Source organism: Schistocerca gregaria, chromosome X, assembly GCF_023897955.1.
Source record: "Schistocerca gregaria isolate iqSchGreg1 chromosome X, iqSchGreg1.2, whole genome shotgun sequence".
Lineage (NCBI taxonomy): Eukaryota > Metazoa > Arthropoda > Insecta > Orthoptera > Acrididae > Schistocerca > Schistocerca gregaria.
The window spans coordinates 401,582,818-401,603,040 of NC_064931.1; the positions used below are offsets into that span (position 1 = coordinate 401,582,818).

The 20,223-nt window shown below is 44.8% G+C and overlaps 1 long non-coding RNA gene across 2 annotated transcripts in view; it reads left to right on the forward strand.

The window, feature by feature from the left end:
* LOC126298967 (uncharacterized) overlaps nucleotides 1-20,223 on the forward strand; it is a 450,144-nt gene that overhangs the window by 366,212 nt on the left and 63,709 nt on the right. The window contains exon 1 of one of the 2 annotated variants that reach the window (XR_007552699.1): nucleotides 7,247-7,379. The exons of the other annotated variant lie outside the window; for it this stretch is intronic. This is a non-coding gene — a long non-coding RNA (uncharacterized LOC126298967). Of the gene's footprint in view, nucleotides 1-7,246; nucleotides 7,380-20,223 lie in introns of those variants that run through there. 2 annotated transcript variants of the gene reach the window in all.

A 20,223-nucleotide genomic window follows, 5' to 3' on the forward strand; every position in this document is an offset into this window, starting at 1 on the left:
GCAGCAACACATTTACAGCGCTGTTTTTCCGTAAATGTATGGGTGGGTATAATCGATGATTACAGTATTAGTCCTTACGTTTTACCTGCACGATTGACTGGTAACAATTACGGAACCTTTCTAGGGGAAATATTGCTACCAACTTCATTACAAAATATTCTGCTAGCCGTACGTCATAACATGTGGTTCCTCCACGGTGGTGCTGCACCCCACATTGGTCACAGAGTACGAAGAGGTTCGAATAGACGATTTCCAGGACGATGGATAACACGTGGCCCACGAAAATCGCCAGCACTCAGCCCTGAATTAAATCCACTGGATTTTTCCTTTTAGGGCAATATGAAGGAACTTATTTATGATCAGCAAGTAAACGTAGACGAACTTAAGCAGATGATGTTCGATGTTGTCAAGGCCATAAATGCAAATGTGCGTGCGTATGAACAAGTGCGAAGAAACTGGGTTCGCGGTAATGAATCATGTGTCGAATAGAATGGTGGGCATTTTGAACACTTATTGCAGTATTGGTGTAACACAAAACGAAGTAATGTGGCTTTCATTTTCGTTACGGTAAATAATTTGAATTTAATTCTCGTTAGGTATCGTATAAAGCGGAAAATGTTGATCATAATTAACGCACAACAAATTACGTGGTGTTTGGTTGATTTTGTACTAAGGGAAACACATTGTATTTGATGTTAACTTTTCTTTTCTATCACGACCTTCCTTATGGTAATGTTGTAAAAGAGAAAACGTCTGGTTGTGCTTAATTCATTGCCGGTCGGAATGGCCGTGCGCTTCTAGGCGCTTCACTCTGGAACCGCGCGACAGCTACGATCGCAGGTTCAAATCCTGCCTCGGGCATGGATGTGTCTGATGGCCTTAGGTTAGTTAGGTTTAAGTAGTTCTAAGGTCTAGGGGACTGATGACCACAGCAGTTAAGTCTCATAGTGCGCAGAGCCATTTGAACCATTTTGAACTTAATTCATTGTTTCCGTAAAACGAATTACATGTTCTTGAAAACCCAGTAACTGTTTACATTGCTTCTTTCGGTAGTACCTTGCCGGCACGCCGTGTCGTTGTACAAGTCCGATGTTTACATGACTCCGGTTCGTCCGTTACCTTTCTCTGACCGCAACGTCGATGTCGGTAACACACAGCAAGGTCGTGTACTAATATATATATATATATATATATATATATATATATATATATATATATATATATATATATACGCGCTGTAACGGTAGCGAGCTTTAGTTGCCTTTCAGATTTGACGCGTTGAGCTGACGTTAGTTTAAGGCGACAAAGACGCCGTTATGAGCAACAGTTCGCACCACAGCGACACAACGGACTGTTACAAATGGGTTACTGCAAGGACAGCTCCGAACAGACGCCCCGTAACATGCATTTCACGGACCCCGAACCACCCCCATTTCCATCTTCAGTGGTGTCAAGCGAGGGATAATTGGAGGCCAGGATGGAGGCCTCAGCGCCAGTGATGGCTGTGCGTTGGTTAGGAGGTGGCCAGTTGAGGGTCTGCAACCAACCTGTCTGCGTGCTAGACACACTGCACCTACACCTGAGGTTATGGTCTGGTGATTCGAACTGTTGTGTTGCCATCCGTGAACAGCATTCCAAGGGGTGTTTTCCAACAGGATAACGCTCTCCCACGTACGTCTGTTGTAACTCAGTATCCTCTACGGAGTGTTGTGCTTGGCCTTCTCGATCACCAGATCTGTTTCCAATCAAGCACGTATGGGACATCATCGGACAACTCCAGCGTCATCCACAACAAGCATTAACTGTCCCTGTATAGATCGACCAAGTGCAACAGGCACGGAACTCCATCCCACAAATCGGAATCCGGCACCTTTACAACACAATGCATGCACGTTTGCACGCTTGCATTCAATATTCTGGCGGCTGGCGGTTATTGATTTACCAACATTTCGCATTTGTAATGGCTGACCCGTCGCTTACATTAACCTGTGATCTTGCGATGCTAATCATTTAAATATGTTACCTACGCAAACGTATTCCCAAAATATCACTACTCTAAAGTAATTATTTTTTGGTGTTGCGAATTTTCTGAAAGTATATACACTACTGGCCATTAAAACTGCTACACCAAGAAGAAATGCAGATGATAAACGGGTATTCATTGGACAAATACAGGATGTTTCAAAAATGACCGGTATATTTGAAACGGCAATAAAAACTAAACGAGCAGCGATAGAAATACACTGTTTGTTGCAATATGCTTGGGACAACAGTACATTTTCAGGCGGACAAACTTTCGAAATTACAGTAGTTACAATTTTCAACAACAGATGGCGCTGCAAGTGATGTGAAAGATATAGAAGACAACGCAGTCTGTGGGTGCGTCATTCTGTACGTCGTCTTTCTGCTGTAAGCGTGTGCTGTTCACAACGTGCACGTGTGCTGTGGACAACATGGTTTATTCCTTAGAACAGAGGTTTTTTCTGGTGTTGGAATTCCACCGCCTAGAACACAGTGTTGTTGCAACAAGACGAAGTTTTCAACGAAGGTTTAATGTAACCAAAGGACCGAAAAGCGACACAATAAAGGATCTGTTTGAAAAATTTCAACGGACTGGGAACGTGACGGATGAACGTGCTGGAAAGGTAGGGCGACCGCGTACGGCAACCACAGAGGGCAACGCGCAGCTAGTGCAGCAGGTGATCCAACAGCGGCCTCAGGTTTCCGTTCGCCGTGTTGCAGCTGCGGTCCAAATGACGCCAACGTCCACGTATCGTCTCATGCGCCAGAGTTTACATCTCTATCCATACAAAATTCAAATGCAGCAACCCCTCAGCGCCGCTACCATTGCTGCACGAGAGTCATTCGCTAACGATATAGTGCACAGGATTGATGACGGCGAGATGCCTGTGGGCAGCATTTGGTTAACTGACAAAGCTTATTTTTACCCGGACGGCTTCGTCAATAAACAGAACTGGCGCATATAGGGAACCGAAAAGCCCATGTTGCAGTACCATCGTCCTTGCATCCTCAAAAAGTACTGGTCTGGGCCGTCATTTCTTCCAAAGGAATCATTGGCCCATTTTTAAGATCCGAAATGATTACTGCATCACGCTATCTGGACATTCTTCGTGAATTTGTGGTGGTACAAACTGCGTTAGGCGACACTGCGAACACCTCGTGGTTTATGCAAGATGGTGCCTGGCCACATCGCACGGCCGACGTCTTTAATTTCCTGAATGAATATTTCGATGATCGTGTGACTGCTTTGGGCTATCCGAAACATACAGGAGGCGGCGTGGATTGGCCTCCCTATTCGCCAGACATGAACCCCTGTGACTTCTTTCTGTGGGGACGCTTGAAAGACCAGGTGTACCGCCAGAATCCAGAAACAATTGAACAGCTGAAGCAGTACATCTCATCTGCATGTGAAGCCATTCCGCCAGACACGTTGTCAAAGGTTTTGGGTAATTTCATTCTGAGACTACGCCATATTATTGCTACGCATGGTGGATATGTGGAAAATATCGTACTATAGAGTTTCCCAGACCGCAGCGCCATCTGTTGCTGACAATTGTAACTACTGTAATTTCGAAAGTTTGTCTGCCTGAAAATGTTCTGTTGTCCCAAGCATATTGCAACAAACGGTGTATTTCTATCGCTGCTCGTTTAGTTTGTATTGTCGTTTCAAATATACCGGTCATTTTTTGAAACGCCCTGATTATATTAGAACTGACATGCGATTACATTTTCACGCAATTTGGGTGCATAGATCCTGAGAAATCAGTACCCAGAGCAACCATCCCTAGCCGTAATAACGGCCTTCATACGCCTGGCCTTTGAGTCAACCAGAGCTTGGATGGCGTGTACAGGTACAGCTGCCCATGCAGCTTCAACACGATACCACACTTCATCAAGAGTAGTGACTGGCGTATTGTGACGAGCCAGTTGCTCGGCACCATTGACCAGACGTTTTCAATGGGTGAGAGGTCTGGAGAATGTGCTGACCAAGGCAGCAGTCGAACATTTTCTGTATCCAGAAAGGCTCGCACAGGACCTGCAACATGCGGTCGTGCATTATCCTGCTGAAAAGTAGGGTTTCGCAGGGATCGAATGAAGGATGGAGCCACGGGTCGTAACGCATCTGAAATGTAACGTCCACTGTTTAAAGTGCCGTCAATGTGAACAAGAGGTGACAGACGTGTAACCAATGGCACCCCATACCATCACGCCGGGTGATGCGCCAGTATGGAGATGACGAATACACGCTTCCAATGCGCGTTTACCGCGATGTCGCCAAACACGGATACGACCACGATGCTGTAAACAGAACCTGGATTCATCCGAAAAAATGACGTTTTGCCATTCGTGCACCCAGCTTCGTCGTTGAGTACAGCATCGCAGGCGCTCCTGTCTGTGATGCACCGTCAAGGGTAACTACAGCCATTGTCTCCGAGATTAGTCCATGCTGCAAACGTCATCGAACTGTTCGTGCAGATGGTTGTTGGCTTGAAAACGTCTCCATCTGTTAACTCAGGCATCGAGACGTGGGTGCACGATCCGTTACAGCCATGCGGATAAGAGGCCTGTCATCTCGACTGCTAGTGATACGAGGCCGTTGGGATCGAGCACGGCGTTCCGTATTACCCTCCTGAACCCACCCATTCCATATTCTGCCAACAGTCATTGGATCTCGATCAAAGCGAGCAGCAATGTCGCGATACGATAAACGGCATTCGCGATAGGCTACAATCCGACCTTTATCAAAGTTGGAAACGTGATGGTACGCATTTCTCCTCCTTACACGAGGCATCACAACAACGTTTCACCAGGCAACGCCGGTCAACTGCTGTTTGTATTTGAGAAATTGGAAGCTTTCCTCATGTCAGCACGTTGTAGGTGTCGCCACCGGCGCCAAACTTGTGTGAATGCTCTGAAAGGCTAATCATTTGCATATCACATCTTCTTCCTGTCGGTTAAATTTCGCGCCTGTAGCACGTTATCTTCGTGGTGTATATATACCTCGGATATGTGTGTGTGTGTGTGTGTGTGTGTGTGTGTGTGAGAGAGAGAGAGAGAGAGAGATACGTGGAGTACTTGGCTGTGTCTTGCCCAACCCTCTTTCCTGCTTTTCGGAAGAAAAATAGCTGAGTATGACACTCTTGGCAGGCAAACGTTCCACGCCACTCTTCAATTAAATCGCCCTGCGATATCACACCTCTTCTCCCCCAAAATTGGACGATGCGCTTCTCACCAACGTCACTTTCGAACTCCCTGATGATTCCTCCCGCTTACTTTACGTCATATTTATTTTTACAACCACCTTCCGCAGTGCCCAACGGTGCTGCTCGTCAGTACACGAGGTCTTCCAGGTGCTGGTTTAGCTGTGGTTGCTTCTTCTCGTTTACACTTCACGATCACGGCACCAACGTTCGACTTGGCCAACTTTAGAACTTTTGAAATGTCCCTGATGCGTTTGTTACTCAGGCGACATCTAGTGACGAGTCCACGTTCAAAGTCACTGAACTCTCTAGCTGTTATTGCTTTTCTGCTGACAACCCAATACTCCCCGCCTTCTTTTGTTCTGGTCGGCCCACCTTTCGTGACATACAGTGGTCAGTTCCACATTATGCAGGGGTGTTATATAGATTTGATAGGATAATGTACGTGTTATAATGGAACTCAAAGAAACACTCACAGAAGATGTTAATCAAAGGTGAATGATTAAGTTCAAAGTTGATTTTCATTAAGTCCATGTCCGAATTCAACACACTTTCGAATTCTCTTTACCGCGTCACGTGTCGCTCTTCTGAGGTTATTTTGGCGTTCTTTACCGCATGTGTAATGTCCGCTATATCTAGCCTGTTATAAGACTATTTCTTATCAAAGGAATAATGTCTGCCGCGCGGGATTAGCCGAGCGGTCTGAGGCGCTGCAGTCATGGACTGTGCGGATGGTCCCGGCGGAGGTTCGAGTCTTCCTTCGGGCATGGGTGTGCGTGTTTGTTAAATGGTTCAAATGGCTCAAATGGCTGTGAGCACTATGGGACTTAACAGCTGAGGTCATCAGTCCCCTAGGACTTAAAACTACTTAGAACTAACTATCCTAAGGACATCACACACATCCATGCCCGAGGCAGGATTCGAACCTGCGACAGTAGCGGCCGCGCGGTTCCAGACTGAAGCGCCCAGAACGGCTCGGCCGCACCGGCCGGCGTGTGTTTGTCCTTAGAATAATTTAGGTTAAGTAGTGTGCAAGCTTAGGGACTGATGACCTTAGCAGTTAAGTCCCATAAGATTTCACTCACATTTGAACTTTTTTTAAAAATGTCTTGTACTTTATCCATAGTCTATTCATCTGCACGGTCAGATGAAATGTGACAGGTGGGTACTGCACCAGTCTTACTCAGTTTAGTGAAAATAAGCTTGCCTGGTATTTTGAGGTTAAGAAATCGTCTACCATATTCTGTACAAGGAGCAGCAGCTTTTCCAGTACAAAATCCGTGTACAAGAATCATTTCGGCATATTCAGAACTTGTAAATATGTGCGTCATGCTTACAGATGTGAATCATTCAACAAACCCAATGCAGCTTGCTTAATAATACGCGAATGAAAACTTGTCTCTGTAATCAGCTGTATCTCTGTGTCCAAGAAAAGTTGGATCATGTTATATAGAATGTTTTATTCGACTTAGTCTATACTAACATCTCTCGGAATATTTACTATTCCTTCTCAAGCTTGCTGTACATGTGGAGGTAATGCATGAAAATATGAATAGGAGGTCCTCATGTAGCATTAGTCAAATGGCTGCACCTGCTGATGATAATAGTGACACAGAAAAGCACGCTAAGATTGTACTGTGTTTGTCTCGGAACCGAGTGGTGGATATTGAGAAGAATGCGGGTGACGAAATTTTGAGAGAGGCTGGATGGCCAGGAGCCAACGTGCGTCATGAGGTGAGAAAGACGGCCAGTGCCCTAGCTGACTGGCCGTAGCGCCAGCAACGCAAATAAAATTCACTCCGCTGACATCTGCTAGGGTTGCCCGTGAGCTCAAAAAGAGACGAGTTGTCACTAGTGAGAATATTAAAAGTTGTGCTAGCCACATAAAGATGAGTCATGCTTTGGAGCCGTCGTGGAAACACTTTGGGAACTGCTGACGTGGTCTTTCCGTGGGCAGCGTTCTCGCTTCGTTCCTAATGACAAAATCGCTGCAGCACCGTGCGGTTATGAAACGTGTCGAGCAGTATGCAGAGAGGGCGGCTCCGCGCCTTCCGTGTGGAGGTGGGGGACTCCCAGCTGCCAATGCGCTGCTGGCCAGTGGCTCGCAAGCCGGCAGCGGTACGCACGTGGGATGCTGCCTGCTCCTGCTTCACCAGGGTGAGCAGCACAGTTACCAACGGCTCGCGTTGTTTATGTTACAGTTCGTCAAATCTCGGGCTAGCGACGTCCGGAGCTACTAATACCACGTCGGGTCTTCCCACTGCAATTTTTCCGGACGATCTCAATGGACAATCCAGTCTAGTTCTCGATGGTTTATTCCGTTCATTACGCATTTAATGTCTAATAAGTTTTCTTGTTACATCCGCCGGATCACATCTTGTTTTCATACCTGGCAGCTTTTCTTACTCCGTCTGAACAGGGATCGAAATGTTCATTTACAATTCACTTTGTAGGTCATTGTACTCCTTAAAAACGAAATGAAATAATTTTTCTTCTACTAAACTGTCTAATCTGCTAACAGGAGCATGCTCTCTCTTTTTTTTTAAAAAAATAATACGTTTTCCAGTATGCTTTGGTCCGTGCCAAACTTTTTTTATTGCATGCATTTGAAAACATAAGTTAACGATATAATCTAAAATTAATGATTCAGTAATTTACGAACTATGGATAGATAATCTTGTCTCACTCGCTTCTTCTGAGAAAGCAAGGTTCAGGAAAGACATTTTATTTTAAGCACAAGGTTTTTACTGCACTATTTATTTATTTACACGTGGTTATACCTGTTACACCATCTTCACAGGTACACTTGATAATGGCAAAACGCCGAAACGATCTCGTCATGTAACTTGTATCACTACGAGTAAGTAAATAAATAGTGCAGCAAAAGACTTGTATCTGAAATACAATATATAGTTCTTCGACCTCATGCAAGCTGCGGGCGCACTGGAAAGGAAAAGGTGTGAGGAACTGCGGCGGAATGGACTGTTTTGTTGTATTAATATGTTGCACTAATTGCTTCACATTCTCTCAGCATTCCAGAGGTTTTACCAACATTTATGTAATGGGAGCTTCATTCTCACGTATTGACAGGTAAAACCATTACCTTATATTGCAGAATTGCACCACTACATCACAAGCACTGATCACTAAAAAGGGTCCTGGAGCAATTTCTCAAATTCACTGCAGAATTCGGTTTGTAACTGCACATAAACATTCACAATATTACTCCAATATGGCAGACATATAACTGGCGTCAGGATGTCGATTATCGACTATGTCAGTGGCAGTAATAGCTACCTGACTTTTGACCGCCATAAAACAAGGAGCGTCTATAGAAAGGTCCCAGAACTGCTCTCATTAATAAACGGTCACAACGCCCATATAGTACTAGGAACAGAAAGTTGGCTGAAACCAGACGTAAACAGTAATGAAATCCTAAACTCTGATTGGAATGTATACCGCAGAGATAGGCTGGACAGTGAAGGGGGAGGCGTGTTTATAGCGATAAGAAGTGCAATAGTATCGAAGGAAATTGACGGAGATTGGTATTGTGAAATGATTTGGGTGAAGGTCACGGTTAAAGCAGGCTCAGACATGGTAATTGGATGTCTCTATAGGCCCCCGGGCTCAGCAGCTGTTGTGGCTCAGCACCTGAAGAATAATTTGGAAAATATTTCGAGTAGATTTCGCACCATGTTATAGTTTTGGTTGGAGATTTTAATTTGCCGGATATAGACTGGGAGACTCAAACGTTCATAACGGGTGGCAGGGACAAAGAATCCAGTGAAATATTTTTAAGTGCTTTATCTGAAAACTACCTTGAGCAGTTAAACAGAAAACCGACTCGTGGCGATAACATATTAGACCTTCTGGTGACAAACAGACCCGAACTATTTGAATCAGTTAATGCAGAACAGGGAATCAGCGATCATAAAGCGGTTACTGCATCGATGATTTCAGCCGTAAATAGAAATATTAAAAAAGGTAGGAAGATTTTTCTGTTTAGCAAAAGTGACAAAAAGCAGATTACAGAGTACCTGACGGCTCAACACAAAAGTTTTGTCTCAAGTGCAGATAGTGTTGAGGATCAGTGGACAAAGTTCAAAACCATCGTACAATATGCGTTAGATGAGTATGTGCCAAGCAAGATCGTAAGAGATGGGAAAGAGCCACCGTGGTACAACAACCGAGTTAGAAAACTGCTGCGGAAGCAAAGGGAACTTCACAGCATAGCCAAAGCCTTGCAGACAAACAAAAATTACGCGAAGCGAAATGTAGTGTGAGGAGGGCTATGCGAGAGGCTTTCAATGAATTCGAAAGTAAAGTTCTATGTACTGACTTGGCAGAAAATCCTAAGAAATTTTGGTCCTATGTCAAAGCGGTAGGTGGATCAAAACAAAATGTCCAGACACTCTGTGACCAAAATGGTACTGAAACAGAGGATGACAGACTAAAGGCCGAAATACTAAATGTCTTCTTCCAAAGCTGTTTCACAGAGGAAGACTGCACTGTGCTTCCTAATCTAGATTGTCGCACAGTTGACAAAATGGTAGATATCGAAGTAGACGACAGAGGGATAGAGAAACAATTAAAATCGCTCAAAAGAGGAAAGGCCGCTGGTCCTGATGGGATACCAGTTCGATTTTACACAGAGTACGCGAAGGAACTTGCCCCCCTTCTTGCAGCGGTGTACCGTAGGTCTCTAGAAGAGCGAAGCGTTCCAAAGGATTGGAAAAGGGTATAGGTCATCCCCGTTTTCAAGAAGGGACGTCGAACAGATGTGCAGAACTATAGACCTATATCTCTAACGTCGATCAGTTGTAGAATTTTGGAACACGTATTATGTTCGAGTATAATGTCTTTTCTGGAGACTAGAAATCTACTCTGTAGGAATCAGCATGGGTTTCGAAAAAGACGGTCGTGTGAAACCCAGCTCGCGCTATTCGTCCACGAGACTCAGAGGGCCTTAGACACGGGTTCACAGGTAGATGCCGTGTTTCTTGACTTCCGCAAGGCGTTCGACACAGTTCCCCACAGTCGTTTAATGAACAAAGTAAGAGCATACGGACTGTCGGATCAATTGTGTGATTGGATTGAGGAGTTCCTAGATAACAGAACGCAGCATGTCGTTCTCAATGGAGAGAAGTCTTCCGAAGTAAGAGTGATTTCAGGTGTGCCGCAGGGGAGTGTCATAGGACCGTTGCTATTCACAATATACATAAATGACCTGGTGGATGACATCCGAAGTTCACTGAGGCTTTTTGCAGATGATGCTGTGGTGTATCGAGAGGTTGCAACAATTGAAAATTGTACTGAAATGCAGGAGGATCTGCAGCGAATTGACGCATGGTGCACGGAATGGCAATTGAATCTCAATGTAGACAAGTGTAATGTGATGCGAATACATAGAAAAATAGGTCCCTTATCATTTAGCTATAAAATAGCAGGTCAGCAACTGGAAGCAGTTAATTCCATAAATTATCTGGGAGTACGCATTAGGAGTGATTTAAAATGGAATGATCATATAAAGTTGATCGTCAGTAAAGCAGATGCCAGACTGAGATTCATTGGAAGAATCCTAAGGAAATGCAATCCGACAACAAAGGAAGTAGGTTACAGTACGCTTGTTCGCCCAATGCTTGAATACTGCTTAGCAGTGTGGGATCCGCACCAGGTAGGGTTGATAGAAGAGATAGAGAAGATCCGACGGAGAGCAGCGCGCTTCGTTACAGGATCATTTAGTAATTGCGAAAGCGTTACGGAGATGATAGATAAACTCCAGTGGAAGACTCTGCAGGAGAGACGCTCAGTAGCTCGGTACGGGCTTTTGTTAAAGTTTCGAGAACATACCTTTACCGAAGAGTCAAGCAGTATATTGCTCCCTCCTACGTATATCTCGCGAAGAGACCATGAGGATAAAATCAGAGAGATTAGAGCCCACACAGAAGCATACCGACAATCCTTCTTTCCACGTACAATACGAGACTGGAATAGAAGGGAGAACCGATAGAGGTACTCAGGGTACCCTCCGCCACACACCGTCAGGTGGCTTGCGGAGTATGGATGTAGATGTAGATGTAGATGTAGATGTAGATGTTATGAAATGTAATCGAATTAAATAAGGTGATGCTGGGGGAATTAGGAAATGAGACAGCAGAAGTAGTAGATGAGTTTTGCTACTTGAGCGGCAAAATAACAGATGATAGCCGATGTACAGGGGATATAAAATGCAAACCGGCAATGACAAGAAAAATTTCTGAAAGAGAAATGTGTCATTATCGAATATAAACTTAAGCGTTAGGAATTATTTTTTGAAGGGATTTTTCTGGAATGTAGCCTTGTCCGAAAATGAAAGTTGGACTATAAAAGTTCAGACAAAAATAGAATGGAAGCTTTTCAGATGTACTGCTACAGGAGAATGCTGAAGACTAGATGGATAGATCAAAGAATGAATGATGGAGGTACCGAGTCGAATTAGGGAGAACAGAAATTTATGGTGCAAGTTGACTAAAACGAAGGGTCGGTTGGCAGGACACGTCCTGGGGCACGAAGGATTCGTTAGTTTGGTAATGGAGTGAAGTGTAAGTGGTGAAAACTGTAGACGGAGGTCATTGTTGGAATATGTAAGAGGGTTCAAATGAATGTAGGTTACAGTAGATATGCAGAGATGAAGAGGCTTGCACATGATAGACTAGCGTGAAGAGCAGCACCAAAGCAGTCTTCGGACTGAAGACCACAACAACACGACATTAGTTACCACGTTATGTACACGAAGATGACTCCTTAGAGCTTTGAAATGATTGGTGATGAAATAATAATAATTTTTTACAGAATTCACTATTACGAATTTGGACATTATGTTGAAAAACAGCAATAGATTTGAGTCTCTCTTCTTGTTCTTTGTATTTCTAACCGCACTGAATCACTCACAAACACGGAAATTTATGAGGATGTTTACATGCAAATATATCAATAACTTACGACAGAAACGGAAGGCAGGCAGCTCCATCCATGCTTCATGATCAGCCAGAGGAAGTCGTCATTTACTGAAACGGCACGAAATTTCCGTCTAAAGAAAAGCTGCTCCCTGTCCAGCAACAGGCTACGGTTTCCGGTGCAATTTCTGGAGGGACGTGTAGCCCAAATCTGTCTGCACTTACGCAACTACGAGATGCGTTCAATGAGTAATGCAACACAATTTTTTTCTCGGCCCATTTCGGGTGAAAAATGCAGTCTGTTGTGGGACATCTACATCTACATCTACATGACTACTCTGCAATTCACATTTAAGTGCTTGGCAGAGGGTTCATCGAACCACAATCATACTATCTCTCTACTATTCCACTCCCGAACAGCGAGCGGGAAAAACGAACACCTAAACCTTTCTGTTCGAGCTCTGATTTCTCTTATTTTATTTTGATGATCATTCCTACCTATGTAGGTTGGGCTCAACAAAATATTTTCGCATTCGGAAGAGAAAGTTGGTGACTGAAATTTCGTAAAAAGGTCTCGCCGCGACGAAAAACGTCTATGCTGTAATGACTTCCATCCCAACTCGTGTATCATATTTGCCACACTCTCTCCCCTATAACGCGATAATACAAAACGAGCTGCCCTTCTTTGCACCCTCTCGATGTCCTCCGTCAATCCCACCTGGTAAGGATCCCACACCGCGCAGCAATATTCTAACAGAGGACGAACGAGTGTAGTGTAAGCTGTCTCTTTAGTGGACTTGTTGCATCTTCTAAGTGTCCTGCCAATGAAACGCAACCTTTGGCTCGCCTTCCCGACAATATTATCTATGTGGTCCTTCCAACTGAAGTTGTTTGTAATTTTAACACCCAAGTACTTAGTTGAATTGACAGCCTTGAGAATTGTACTATTTATCGAGTAATCGAATTCCAACGGATTTCTTTTGGAACTCATGTGGATCATCTCACACTTTTCGTTATTTAGCGTCAACTGCCACCTGACACACCATACAGCAATCTTTTCTAAATCGCTTTGCAGCTGATACTGGTCTTCGGATGACCTTACTAGACGGTAAATTACAGCATCATCTGCGAACAGTGTAAGAGAACTGCTCAGATTGTCACCCAGGTCATTTATATAGATCAGGAACAGTAGAGGTCCCAGGACGCTTCCCTGGGGAACACCTGATATCACTTCAGTTTTACTCGATGATTTGCCGTCTATTACTACGAACTGCGACCTTCCTGACAGGAAATCACGAATCCAGTCGCACAACTGAGACGATACCCCATAGCTCCGCAGCTTGATTAGAAGTCGCTTGTGAGGAACGGTGTCAAAAGCTTTCCGGAAATCTAGAAATACGGAATCAACTTGAGATCCCCTGTCGATAGCGGCCATTACTTCGTGCGAATAAAGAGCTAGCTGCGTTGCACAAGAGCGATGTTTTCTGAAGCCATGCTGATTACGTGTCAATAGATCGTTCCCTTCGAGGTGATTCATAATGTTTGAATACAGTATATGCTCCAAAACCCTACTGCAAACCGACGTCAATGATATAGGTCTGTAGTTAAATGGATTACTCCTACTACCCTTCTTGAACACTGGTGCGACCTGCGCAATTTTCCAATCTGTAGGTACAGATCTATCGGTGAGCGAGCGGTTGTATATGAGTGCTAAGTAGGGAGCTATAGTATCAGCGTAATCTGAAAGGAACCTAATCGGTATACAATCTGGACCTGAAGACTTGCCCGTATCAAGCGATTTGAGTTGCTTCGCAACCCCTAAGGTATCTACTTCTAAGAAACTCATGCTAGCAGATGTTCGTGTTTCAAATTCTGGAATATTCCATTCGTCTTCCCTGGTGAAGGAATTTCGGAAAACTGCGTTCAATAACTCCGCTTTAGCGGCGCAGTCGTCGATAACAGTACCATCGGCACTGCGCAGCGAAGGTATTGACTGCGTCTTGCCGCTTGTGTACTTTACATACGACCAGAATTTCTTCGGATTTTCTACCAAATTTCGAGACAATGTTTCGTTGTGGAACCTATTAAAGGCATCTCGCATCGAAGTACGTGCCAAATTTCGCGCGTCTGTAAATTTTAGCCCATCTTCAGGATTTCGCGTTCTTCTGAACTTCGCATGCTTTTTCCGTTGCCTCTGCAACAGCGTTCGGACCTTTTTTGTGTACCACGGGGGATCCGTTCCATCTCTTACCAATTTATGAGGTATGAATATCTCAATTGCTGTTGCTACTATATCTTTGAATTTGAGCCACATCTCGTCTACATTCGCATAGTCAGTTCGGAAGGAATGGAAATTGTCTTTTAGGAAGGCTTCTAGTGGTACTTTATCCGCTTTTTTAAATAAAATTATTTTGCGTTTGTTTCTGATGGATTTGGAAGAAATGGTATTGAGCCTAGCTACAATGACCTTGTGATCACTAATCCCTGTATCAGTCATGATGCTCTCTATCAGCTCTGGATTGTTTGTGGCCAAGAGGTCAAGTGTGTTTTCGCAACCATTTACAATTCGCGTGGGTTCGTGGACTAACTGCTCTAAATAATTTTCGGAGAATGCATTTAGGACAATCTCGGAAGACGTTTTGTGCCTACCACCGGTTTTGAACAAGTATTTTTGCCAACATACCGAGGGTAGGTTGAAGTCCCCACCAACTATAACCGTATGAGTGGGGTATTTATTTGTTACGAGACTCAAACTTTCTCTGAACTGTTCCGCAACTGTATCATCGGAGTCTGGGGGTCGGTAGAAGGAGCCAATTATTAACTTAATTCGGCTGTTAAGTATAACCTCCACCCACACCAATTCGCACAGAGTATCTACTTCGACTTCACTACAAGATAAACCACTACTGACAGACACCAACACTCCACCACCAATTCTGCCTAATCTATCTTTCCTGAACACCGTCTGAGACTTCGTAAAAATTTCTGCAGAACTTATTTCAGGCTTTAGCCAGCTTTCTGTACCTATAACGATATCAGCTTCTGTGCTTTCTATTAGCGCTTGAAGCTCAGGGACTTTTCCAGCGCAACTACAACAATTTACAACTATAATTCCGACTGTTCCTTGATCCAAGCACGTCCTGTAATTGCCAAGCACCCTTTGACATTGCAGCCCATCCCGCACTTTCCCGAGGCCTTCTAACCTAAAAAAACCGCCCAGTCCACGCCACACAGCCTCCGCTACCCGTGTAGCCGCCAGCTGAGTGTAGTTAACTCCTGACCTATTCAGCGGAACCCGAAATCCCACCACCCTATGGCGCAAGTCAAGGAATCTGCAGCCAATACGGTCGCAAAACCGTCTGAGCCTCTGATTCAGACCCTCCACCCGGCTCTGCACCAAAGGTCCGCAGTCGGTTCTGTCAACGATGCTGCAGATGGTGAGCTCTGCCTTCATCTCGTAAGCAAGACCGGCAGCCTTCACCAAATCAGATAGCCGCTGGAATCCAGAGAGAATTTCCTCAGATCCAAAGCGACACACGTCATTAGTGCCGACATGTGCCACCACCTGCAGCTGGCTGCACCCTGTGCTCTTCATGGCATCCGGAAGGACCCTTTCGACATCAGGAATGACTCCTCCCGGAATGCACACGGAGTGCACACTGGATTTCTTCCCCTCCTTAGCCGCCATATCCCTAAGGGGCCCCATTACGCGCCTAACATTGGAGCTCCCAACTACCAGTAAGCCCAACCTCTGCGATTGCCCGGACCTTGAAGGCTGAGAATGATCCTCTGAAACAGGGCAGGCAGCTGCATCTGGCTCAGCCAGAGACAGTGCCTGAAACCGGTTTGTCAGACGCACCGGGGAGGCTTTCTGGTCAGCTTCCGGGGACGCCTTTCGCCGCCTGCCACGCCTTGGAACGACCTCCCAATCAACCACAGGCGAGGGCTCAGCCCCACTGCGGGCAGCAACCGGGGCAACCACAGCGGCAGACCGATCTGGGGACAGACGGGATGAGGTTGACATCCCCGTGATACCCGAGTCCGGCTCCCCACAGTGGTGCCCATTGGCAACAGCCTCAAGCTGCGCGACCGAAGTCAGCGCCGATTGCAGCTGTGAGCGAAGGGATGCCAAGTCAGCCCTCATCCGAACACAGCAATCGCAGTCCCTGTCCATTCTAATCGATGTTTAACAACAGTTACTGAAACACGAGTGGAATATTACCCGTATCATTCCCTATAGTTTCATGAAGTTCTGATAGGTGACGGCGCTGTACGTAGCCTTTAAAATGGCGTCTGTAACGGAGGTAAGTTGCAACCAGAGGGCCGTCATTGAGTTTCTTTTGGTGGAAAACCAGAGCATTGCAGATATTCATAGGCGACGTGACAGTGAACAAAAGTACGGCGAGTTGTTGGCGAGGCGTATGGCATCATAGCAATAAGGTCGCTCAAACCTGTCCGATCTCCAGAGTGACGGCCAGCCGCACACAACTGTGACTCCTGCAGTGTTGGAACGTGCGGACACTCTCATTCGAGGTGATCGAAGCATCACAATCAAATACCCACTGCAAAACCGGACATCTCTGTTGATAGTGGTGACACACTCGTCCACCAATTGGCGTACTCAAAGGTGTGACCCCGCTGAAATAGGCAGTTCACATAACATGCAAAACAACTGGTGATTTCTCAACAATGAAGAATGGGGTGCCGCAAGGTTCGGTCTTGAATCCTCTGCTGTTCTTAATATATATTAATGACTTGCCATTCTATATTCACGAAGATGCAAAGCTGGTACTTTTTGCCGATGATACAAGTATAGCTGTCACATCCAACAGAGAAGAATTAACTGATGAAATTGTAAACGATGCTTTTCAGAAACTCGTTAAGTGGTTCTTTGCAAATGGGCTCTCATTAAACTTTGTCAAAACACAGTATATACAGTTCCACACAGTAAACGGAATGACACCATTAATAAATACAGACTTCGATCAGAAATCGGTAGCTAAGGTAGAATATTCAAAATTTCTAGGTGTATGCATTGATGAGGGGTTGAACTGGATAAAACACGCTGAAGATCTGCTCAAACGTTTGAGTTCAGCTACTTATGCTATTAGGATCATCGCAAATTTTAGCGATATACGTCTGAGTAAATTAGCTTACCACGCTTATTTTCATTCGCTGCTTTCTCATGGCATCATATTCTGGGGTAACTCATCATTGAGTAAGAAAGTGTTCATTGCACAAAAGCGTTTAATCAGAATAATTGCTGGAGCTCATCCAAGATCATCCTGCAGACACTAGAGCTAGGGATCTTCACTGTAGCCTCACAAAATATATATATATATATATATATATATATATATATATATATATATATATATATAATTTGTCATTAACAATCTGAACGAATCGAATTCAAAAGTAATAGCAGTGTACATGGCTACAACACTAGGAGAAAGGATGATCTTCACTGCTCGAAGATAAATCTAAATTTTGGCTCAGAAGGGGGTAAATTATACTGCCACAAAAGTCTATGGTCACTTACCTAATAGCATCAAAAGTCTGACAGATAGCCATATAGCATTTAAAAGGAAATTAAAAGAATTTCTGGATGGCAACTCCTTCTACTCATTAGATGAATTTTTGGATATTGTAAGTGGGTAATTTCCCCACCTCCCACAAAAAAATTAAAAATATTAAGTGTCATGTAATATTTTGTGTAATGTAATATCTTGTAAGGACACCTTTCATTAACCTGACACGTTCCACATCATTACAAAGTGTCGTATTCATGATGTATGGAACAAGTACTAATCTAATCTAATCCAATTCTGAGTTTCTCTCTGCCTAACAGAAGACTATAAAGAGCAGCGAAGGACGATCTGCGCGGAACTGCTTGCGCGTTCCGAGGCTGATCGTTAACATTTTCTGTCCAACATTGTCACAAGCGATGAAACATGGATTCATCACTTCGAACCGGAAAAACGATGCAATCCGTAGAGTTGTGCCACACCACCTCTTTTCTAAAGAAAAAGTTCAAAGGCACACCTTCATCGAGTAAAGTCATAGCGATAGTCAGCTGTTAGGGCTATTCTGTTTGATGGCCTCCCTCAAGGTGCCACATTCAACTCTGAAGTGTTTTGTGCTACCCTCAGAAAACTGAAGAAACGACTTCAGCCTGTTAGTCGCCACAAAAATGCAAACAGACTTCTCGTCCTCCACGACAATACAAGACCCCACACAAGTCTTCGCACGCGAGAGGAGCTCACAAGACTTCATTGGACTGTTGTTCCTCATCCACCGTACAGCCCGGACCTTCCAGCTTCCATCTTTTTGGCCCAACGTAGGATGCACTCCGCTGGAAGCGGTACGTGGATGATGGGGAGGTTACTGATGCAGCAAGACGTTGGCTCCGACGTCTACCAGTGGAGTGGTACCACGCGGGCATACAGGCCCTTCCAACTAGGCGGGAGTAAGGATATTATGATGTAAAACTGAGTTTTGTAGGCAAAATAATGATGAATAATATGGTGTACTGGACTCATGAATAAAACCAATCTGCTTTCTGAAAGAAAGTGCTGCAGTACTGATTGAACGCCCCTCGGATATTCCTGTTGCTTGCTGAAGCGATTTCTGAACTGAATTCTGGGTGGACGTCACTTTTGTTTCTTTTCTCCACAATGCGTAGATTTCGGAAACGTCCCTAAGTGTCTGATATCTTGAAAATGACTCTTTTACATCTGGAACTGAAAGTGTAAAAAGCTGGCAATAATAGAGCCGTAATGAGGTGATTCTGCACCTCTACCAGAACTTCCAAATGTGACAAAAGTCATGAGATAGTAATATGCACATATACAGATGGCGGTAGCATCGCGTACACAAGGTATGAAAGAGCAGTGCATTGGCCGAGCTGTCAGTTGCACTCAGGTGATTCACGTGAAAATGTTTCCGACGTGATTATGGCGCACGATGGGAATTAAGAGACTTTTAACGCACAATGGTAGTTGGAGCTAGACACATGAGCCGTTCTATTTCGGAATTCAATATTCCGAGACTATGCCGAGAATACCAAATTTCTGGCATTACCTCTCACCACACACAACGCAGTGGCCGACGGCCTTCACTTAACAACCGAGAGCAGCCACTTTCGGGTAGAGTTGTCAGTGCTAACAGACAAGCAACAGTCCGTGAAATAACCGCAGAAACCTATGTGAGACGTACTACGAACGTATCCGTTAGGACAGTGCGGTGAAATTTGGCGTTATTGGGCTGTGGCAGCAGCTGACCGACGAGAGAGCCATTGAAAACAGCGCGACATCACCCGCAGCGCCTCACGTTGGCCCGATTCATTCATTTCCATGTCCGGTCAGCATTTCCAAAACATAGAACCTACGATAGCTTTGTCATTTCCCATTTTAATGGAGACCGGCTGTGGAAGGATTTGCTGTCAGCGCGCTTCTTCTGATGTTGCCCAGGGTACACACGATTGCTGCTCATTTCTTGGCCTTCTCTTATTGCAATCTTCGTGGAGGTTCCTTTCATGCACCCCAACGTTGGCCCGTGATCATATCGGTTGGACGCTACACGACTAGAAAACCGTGCCCTGGTCAGGTAGGTCCCGATTTCAGTTAGTAAGAACTGATGGTAGGGTTCGAGTGTGGCGCAGACCCCACGCACCATGGACCCAAGTTGTCAACAAGGCACTGTGTAACAGGTGGTGGATCCATAATGGTGTGGGCTGTGTTTACATGGAATGGACTGGGCCCTCTAGTCCAACTGAACCGATCATTGACTAGAAATCGTCCTGTTTGACTACTTGGCCACCATTTGTAGCCATTCATGGAATTCGTATTTTGAAATAACGGCTGAATTTTTATGGTTCAAATGGCTGAGTCCTATGGGACTTAACATCTGAGGTCATCAGTCCCCTAGAACTTAGAAATACTTAAACCTAACTAACCTAAGGACATCACAGACATCCATGCCCGAGGCAGGATTCGAACCTGCGATCGTAGCTGTCGCGCGGTTCCAGACTGAAGCGCCTAGAACCGCTCGGCCACAACGGCCGG